Raw genomic sequence first — 8355 nt, forward strand, 5'->3', positions numbered from 1 at the left:
TTTTAAAGCCTCCTGTTAGGCCATCATCTACACGACATAGCCCTGAATTTTCCAATGCGCAGCTCTTTGCAAAAGAGAGATATTGGCAAGGAAAAGCTGTCTTGTACCTTTGCATTTTTCTCCCAAACGAAGGTCACTAGAAAGAAAATTTTAAAGCCTCCTGTTAGGCCATCATGCTTCGTGTGTCAGGAGCATGTGAGTGTCAGGTGCGTGTGTGTGTCAGGCGCTGCGTGTGTCAGGCGCTGCGTGTGTCAGGCGCTGCGTGTGTCAGGCGCTGCGTGTGTCAGGCGCTGCCTGTGCGTTAGGCGCTGCGTGTCTGTGTGTGTCAGGCGCTGCGTGTCTGTGTGTGTCAGGCGCTGCGTGTGTGTCAGGCGCTGCCTGTGCGTGTGTGCCAGGCGCTGCCTGTGCGTGTGTGTCAGGCGCCGCGTGTCTGTCAGGCGCCGCGTGTGCGTCAGGCGCCGCGTGTGCGTCAGGCGCCGCGTGTCTATGTGCGTCAGGCGCCGCGTGTCTATGTGCGTCAGGCGCCGCGTGTGAGTGTGTGCGTGTGTGTCAGGTCCGTGTGAGTGTCAGGTGCTGCGTCTGTGTGTGCGTGTGTCAGGTGCTGCGTGTGAGTGTGTGCGCGTGTGTCAGGTCCGTGTGAGTGTCAGGTGCTGTGTGTGTGTGTGTCAGGTGCTGTGTGTGTGCGTGTGTGTCAGGTGCTGTGTGTGTGTGTGTGTGTGTCAGGTGCTGTGTGCGTGTGCGTCCAGCGCTGCATATGCGTATGCGTGTCAGGCGTTGCATGTCTGTGTGTGTCAGGCGCTGCGTGTCTGGGGGGGGTGGCCGGACACACAGCTGAGAGGGGGGGGGGTGGCTGGACACACAGCAGAGAGGGGAGGGTGACCGGACACACGGCAGGGAGGGGAGGGGGTAGGGGGTGGCCGAACACAGCAGGAAGAGGGGGGAGTTGACCAGAAGAAAGCACAAACACAGTCCCCCACTACCACAAATAATGCAGTTGAGTTTCCCACATTTGGGGAAATCACAGGGGTCAGCATACCCAGAATGCAATGAATGAACCTCACCCTGGGAGAACAATCTTCATGACCATGGTATCTCCTATGCAAAATAAGTATGATTTGGGATAGGGCTGGGGAGGGCCGCTGCAGCCCTTGTAGATTCTTATAAATAAAAGTTCTTCTTTTCTTGTCAAAATTAATAGCTAAGAATAGGCTGCCTGAGGCAGCCCCCTCTTAAGTGGCCTGCTACTGAAGGCACCAACTACAAACTGAGCTCCCTGTTCATGGAAGCGAGGTTATAGAGGAGGGGGCGCTGAGCATCTTGGGAACAGTCAAAAGCTTTGAGCCTGTTGGTGCCTCAGATCAAGATCCTACTCTACACCCCAATGTGAATCCTTGTGGAGTCCAGTGTACCCCACAGAAGAAATGAATGTGTCACACCCATTGGCAGCAACATTAGAATAGCTGCTGATGGGCACAATTGAGAAAGGAAGGGGGGAAAACATTTGAATCCAGCACATATATGTAATTTGAATATGTAATTTGTACCTTCCTACTTTAAAATGTAATGGATGAACCTCACCCTGTGAGAACTATCTTCATGATCAAGAGATCTCATACGCAAGAAAAGCATGTGCTGGGATAGGGCTGTGGAGGGCGGCTGCTCGGGCACACACCCGTCAAGTTAAGGAGATTCAACTGAGGAAGCACAAGGGAACTGCAGGGAGACCACATATTTTCAGATGAACATGAGAGGGCGGAAGGCTGCCTAATACTGAAGCACCCTCAAACATCAAACCATATGCAACAACTAGTACAAGCATTCCTGGGGAAAGGTCTGCAGCAGACGGATTTGCATACGGTGATGTCATCCAAGCAATGGGCATAGTTGGCTGCAACCCTCGTCTGCATATGAAAAGAGAAAATGGTCACGCAGGGCATGGCGGCCTTTGTGGGGTTGCGCTTGGATGACCCCTAGATCGCTTTATACACCCCCATCAGTGTGGGGCTCATGTTGGCCATGCCCAAGCCCCTGAAGCATTCAAGCTGATTTCTTGCAGCAGCTGGACCCAGTAACAGCTCCAGAGTTGCTCTACAAGACAAGTAAAAGGGTGTGAGCCCTGCAGCACCACCTGTAGTTTGCATACACACATATATAGGACAGCATCTCTTATATGCCCCAGGGGCAATAAAATAGTAGCCTTATCTAGGGTATCCGTCCATGCCGCTACAGCACTACACACCCAGGCCGACGCAATTGCCGGTCTGAGTAAGGTACCTGAATGTGTATAAATGGACTTCAGGGTAATCTCCTGTTTGCGGTCAGCAGACTCTTTGAGGGTAGCCGTATCCTGGGACGGGAGGGCTACCTTCTTGGATAAGCGTGTTAATGCTTTGTCCACCCAAGGGGAGGATTCCCATCGTAACCTATCCGTTGATGGGAAAGGGGAATCCTTTTGGAAATCTGCAGGAGATTCCCAAGCTTTTTCACATAACTCGTTCAGCTCGTGTGAGGGGGGAAAGGTTACCTCAGGCTTCTTTCCCTTGTACATATGTACCCTCTTGTCAGGGATAGGGGGCTCCTCTGTGATGTGCAAAACATCTTTTATTGCCATAATCATATATCAAATGTATTTTGCCAATTTTGGCTGTAACTTTGCATCATCGTAATCGACACTGGAGTCAGAATCCGTGTCGGTATCTGTGTCAACAATCTGGATAGTGGGCGCTTATGAGACCCTGACAGTCCCTGCGACATAGGATTAGGCATTGGTTGAGACCCTGACTGTCCCAAAGCTTCTGCCTTGTCTAATCTTTTGTGCAATGAGTTTACACTAGCATTTTAAACATTCCACATATCCATCCAATCAGGTGTCGGCGGAGACACCACGTTCATTTGCTCCCGCTCCTCTCTAATATAGCCTTCTTCCTCAGACATGTCGACACACGTGTACCGACACACTACACACACAGGGAATGCTTTTTCTGAAGACAGTTTCCCCACAAGGCCCTTTGGAGAGACAGAGAGAGAGTATGCCAGCAGACAGCAAACTAGGCTGGAGAGAGACCTAAGACAAAGAAATCTGAATTATATGAAAGCCGACCAGTGGAAACACAAATTATGCAGCCAAGTTTCCCACATTTGGGGAAATCACAGGGGCAGCACACCCAGAGTGCAATGGGTGAGTCTTGCCCTGGGAGAAGCACCTTCATGATCATAGTATCTCACCTGGCAGGTAAGTAGGAGTTGGGCTAGAGCTGGGGAGGGTCGCTGCTCGGGCACCCCCCTGTCAAATGAAGGAGATCCAACTGAGGCAGCACAAGGGAACTCTCGAAAGAAGAACAAGGCTAGAGGAAGATCTGAGACAAAGAAATCTGACTTTTACCAGAGCTGACCAGAGGAAAGCACAAACACAGTCCCCCACTACCACAAATAATGCAGTCGAGTTTCCCACATTTGGGGAAATCACAGGGGTTAGCATACTCAGAATGCAATGAATGAACCTCACCCTGGGAGAACAATCTTCATGACCATGGTATCTCCTATGCAAAATAAGTATGATTTGGGATAGAGCTGGGGAGGGCCGCTGCTCAGGCACATCTCTGTCAAGTAAAGGAGATTCAACTGAGGCAGCACAAGGGAACTCTCATCTGGGGACAACAACTGCAGGGAGAACACATATTTTCAGATGAACATGGGAGGGCAGAAGGCTGCCTAATACTGAAGCACCCCCAAACAACAAACCAAATGCAACAACTAGTACAAGCATTCCTGGGGGAAGGCCTGCAGCAGATGGATTTGCATACGGTGATGTCATCCAAGCAGTGGGTCAAAGTTGGCTTCAACCCTCATCTGCATATGAAAAGAGAAAAGGGGCGTGCAGGGCATGGCGGCCTTTTGCGGCGCTTGGATGACCCCTAGTTCGCATTAAACACCTCCACCCTCCTTCGGTGTGGGGCTCATGTTGGCTATGCCCCAGCCCCTGAAGCATTCAAGCTGATTTCTTGCAGCAGCTGGGCACTGTAACAGCTCCAGAGCTGCTCTGTAAGGCAAGTAAAAGGGTGTGGGCACTGCAGCACTACCTGTAGTTCGCATTGTGCGTTGGAAGGCACAAAGTAAGCAGACAGGAGGAGAAGTCAGGATAGTGCACAAGGGTATAGAAGGGAGGGGCTCAAAAAAAAAAGAAGTGGAAACAGACAGCAAACTAGGCTGGAGAGAGACCTGAGACAAAGAGATCTGAATTATATGAAAGCAGACCAGTGGAAACACAAATTATGCAGTCAAGTGTCCCACATTTGGGGAAATCGCAGGAGCAGCACACCCAGAGTGCAATGGGTGAGCCTTGCCCTGGGAGAAGCACCTTCCTGATCATAGTATCTCACTTGGCACGTAAGTAGGAGTTGGGCTAGAGCTGGGGAGGGTCGCTGCTCGGGCACCCCCCTGTCAAGTGAAGGAGATCCAACTGAGGCAGCACAAGGGAACTCTCAAAAGAAGAACAAGGCTAGAGGAAGATCTGAGACAAAGAAATCTGACCTGTTTTTCCCAAGAGGAAACTATATTAGGAATGCAGACATATGATGGTGGCCCTGTTGGCACCACCGATAACTGACTGGGTAAATGTTTCAGTAATATCAGAGTAAGGTTGGATAAATCTGTGTCCCAGACACAGACGTAGAGAATAGATGTGATATTCATGGCTATGTTTCTTTTCCCTCAGGCCCCGCTGGGTCGCAAAAATGTTATTTTGCCCAGTTACTACACACTGATACTGACACGGATACTGATACTTATGTCGACCATAAGTTTCCTGATTAGATCCAATATTGGCAAGGAGCATTCAGTACATGATTGTGGATATTATGGACATATTAAAATCACTGAAGACCCTGCTGTTCCTGACAAAGGGGTCTATATGTATGTATATATAGATATATAATGAAAGCTGATGTAACGTTCCTCCATCTCTGTTTGAGAAAGTCTGGGCCAGCTCGACAAAATGGTTTCAAATCCCCAAAAGGATTCTGGTTGTTTATTCATTTCCCGCCGCGGACAGAATACAAATACATGTGCATGGGTGAGTAGTAGTATTCAAGAATTGGTCGAATACCTTGTCATCCGATATAGATACCCTGGAGAGATGGGATACTCCTTACGTTGTATCATATCAAGGACACTGCAGCATACTTACGTGAGACTGCAAGGGATATAGGACTCTTGAGTTCACGGGCCAATTTCATGGCAGTGTCGGATAGGAGGGCATTGTGGATTCACCAAGAGAATGCTGATGCTGACTCCAAGAAGAAAGGGAGTCTCTTCCCTATGAAGGTGAAGCCTTGTTTGGTGATATCTAATTAGCACACAGGTAAGGAATTAAGAAAATCTTTATTTAAGGGTGAAGATGTTTCTCACAAAATCGTTGCCCCAATGCATCGTTGAAATTCAAGCTGGAAAGATGATTTTAATATATCACTTGTACATTTTGTATTGCTCTTCTGGTGACAATGTAGTTTGTTTTTGTCAATTACCATTTTAATAATAGGGTAAAGAAAATTAAGTGGATTTTTGAAAGAAAACAATACTGTCAATATACTATTAAAACAAATTAAAATGGTAAAAGTTATTGTACTTTAAGTAAAAATAAAAGAGACAAAATATCAATCCCAGTTTTGGATTACTTTAATTAACAAAAAAAAATGCATATAGCAGAGGATAGTTTCAATCTGCCTACCTCTGGGTTATGGGCCCAGCATGCTTCCATTGCTGTACTCTGCTGCACATGTAAGTGCAAGAGATCCTGAAGCACTCACTCATCATGGGAAAGTACCAATGTGTTTCTTCGTTGGTTGATAGAAGAAACATCTTACAAAAACTCTCCAGATTATTGACTTTTTTAAGTTTTTCTAGGAAACGTTTTAGATGAATGCTTATTAGCATTTGTCAGTATGTACTTTTGCAAAGTGTCTCTGTGGCGCAATCAGTTAGTATGTACGGCTATTAACCAAAAGGTTAGTGGTTCAATCCCACCCAGGGACGTAATTGACCTTGTTATCAGATTTTTGTGATCTTTAAGTAGACAAGTCAAATTTCATACCCCCTGTTATTGTGTAGGGTACCTGGCCTTCTCTGATGTAATCAGAGTTAGATTTGATTCAGTGATTTTATAAAAAAAGCTAGGAAGCACAATTTAGCAGTGGGTAGCAGAGAAAAAAAATATGCTGGCAGAAAAATCCAATTGAGTGATTAAACAGCTCTTTATTTTCTGGCTTTATTTTTATGCTAACAAATTTGTTCTCTGAAAAGTGTCCACAAAGCCAAGTCTCTGATTAACACCTTTGTAAGGATGGTTTTTCACCTATTACTAAATTAAACTTGCTTCATTGGAAAGGCAGCAAGATGCATCCTCATTTCAATGTCTACTGAAATAATACAGGTTGACACCAGGAAACATTAACGCCACTGCATCCTTGCTGCTTTCTCATGTGGAAGTCTGTTTAATGTGAAAACAAGGTGATATCTAATTAGCACACAGGTAAGGAATTAAGAAAATCTTTATTTAAGGGTGAAGATGTTTCTCACAAAATCGTTGCCCCAATGCATCATTGAAATTCAAGCTGGAAAGATGATTTTAATATATCACTTGTACATTTTGTATTGCTCTTCTGGTGACAATGTAGTTTGTTTTTGTCAATTACCATTTTAATAATAGTGTAAAGAAAATTAAGTGGATTTTTGAAAGAAAACAATACTGTCAATATACTATTAAAACAAATTAAAATGGTAAAAGTTATTGTACTTTAAGTAAAAATAAAAGAGCCAAAATATCAATCCCAGTTTTGGATTACTTTAATTAACAAACAAAAAAATGCATATAGCAGAGGATAGTTTCAATCTGCCTACCTCTGGGTTATGGGCCCAGCATGCTTCCATTGCTGTACTCTGCTGCACATGTAAGTGCAAGAGATCCTGAAGCACTCACTCATCATGGGAAAGTACCAATGTGTTTCTTCGTTGGTTGATAGAAGAAACATCTTACAAAAACTCTCCAGATTATTGACTTTATTAAGTTTTTCTAGGAAACGTTTTAGATGAATGCTTATTAGCCTTTGTCAGTATGTACTTTTGCAAAGTGTCTCTGTGGCACAATCAGTTAGTGTGTACGGCTTTTAACCAAAAGGTTGGTGGTTCAATCCCACCCAGGGACGTAATTGACCTTGTCATCAGATTTTGGTGATATTTAAGTAGACAAGTCAAAATTTCAAACCCCCTCTTATTGTGTAGGGTACCTGGCCTTCTCTGATGTAATCAGAGTTAGATTTGATTCAGTGATTTTATAAAAACATCTAGGAAGCACAATTTAGCAGTGGGTTGCAGAGAAAAAGAAATATGCTTGCAAAAAAATCAAATTGCTTGATTTAACAGCTCTTAATTTTCTTGCTTAATTTTTATGCTAACAAATTTGTTCTCTGAAAAGTGTCCACAAAGCCAAGTCTCTGATTAACACCTTTGTAGGGATGGTTTTTCACCTATTACTAAATTAAACTTGCTTCATTGGAAAGGCAGCAAGATGCATCCTCATTTCAATGTCTACTGAAATAATACAGGTTGACACCAGGAAACATTAACGCCACTGCATCCTTGCTGCTTTCTCATGTGGAAGTCTGTTTAATGTGAAAACAAGGTGATATCTAATTAGCACACAGGTAAGGAATTACGAAAATCTTTATTTAAGGGTGAAGATGTTTCTCACAAAATTGTTGCCCCAATGCATCATTGAAATTCAAGCTGGAAAGATGATTTTAATATATCACTTGTACATTTTGTATTGCTCTTCTGGTGACAATGTAGTTTTTTTTGTCAATTACCATTTTAATAACAGGGTAAAGAAAATTAAGTGGATTTTTGAAAGAAAACTATACTGTCAATATACTATTAAAACAAATTAAAATGGTAAAAGTTATTGTACTTTAAGTAAAAATAAAAGAGCAAAAATATCAATCCCAGTTTTGATTACTTAAATTAACAAAAAAAATGCATATAGCAAAGGATAGTTTCAATCTGCCTACCTCTGGGTTATGGGTCCAGCATGCTTCCATTGCAGTACTCTGCTGCACATGTAAGTGCAAGAGATCCTGAAGCACTCACTCATCATGGGAAAGTACCAATGTGTTTATTCGTTGGTTGATGGAAGAAACATCTTACAAAAACTCTCCAGATTATTGATTTTTTTATGTTTTTCTAGGAAACGTTCTAGATGTATGCTTATTAACCTTTGTCAGTATGCACTTTTTGCAAAGTGTCTCTGTGGCGCAATCGGTTAGTGTGTTCGGCTATTAACCGAAAGGTTGGTGGTTCAATCCC

At 44.1% G+C, this 8355-nt stretch overlaps 4 non-coding genes across 4 annotated transcripts; all 4 read right to left on the reverse strand.

Moving 5' to 3' along the window:
- Positions 1–948: 948 nt before the first annotated feature.
- Positions 949–1112, reverse strand: LOC135032357 (U1 spliceosomal RNA). Its single transcript, XR_010227898.1, has one exon. It is a non-coding gene; the product is annotated as a U1 spliceosomal RNA (small nuclear RNA).
- Positions 1113–3077: 1965 nt separating this feature from the next.
- Positions 3078–3240, reverse strand: LOC135032381 (U1 spliceosomal RNA). The gene has a single exon (XR_010227921.1). It is a non-coding gene; the product is annotated as a U1 spliceosomal RNA (small nuclear RNA).
- A 152-nt stretch (positions 3241–3392) lies between these two features.
- LOC135032348 (U1 spliceosomal RNA) lies at positions 3393–3556 on the reverse strand. The gene has a single exon (XR_010227889.1). It is a non-coding gene; the product is annotated as a U1 spliceosomal RNA (small nuclear RNA).
- Positions 3557–4231: 675 nt separating this feature from the next.
- On the reverse strand, positions 4232–4394 carry LOC135032380 (U1 spliceosomal RNA). Its single transcript, XR_010227920.1, has one exon. It is a non-coding gene; the product is annotated as a U1 spliceosomal RNA (small nuclear RNA).
- Between the last annotated feature and the right edge of the window lie 3961 nt (positions 4395–8355).

The sequence above is a fragment of the Pseudophryne corroboree genome, unplaced genomic scaffold, assembly GCF_028390025.1.
Source record: "Pseudophryne corroboree isolate aPseCor3 unplaced genomic scaffold, aPseCor3.hap2 scaffold_542, whole genome shotgun sequence".
Classification (NCBI taxonomy): domain Eukaryota; kingdom Metazoa; phylum Chordata; class Amphibia; order Anura; family Myobatrachidae; genus Pseudophryne; species Pseudophryne corroboree.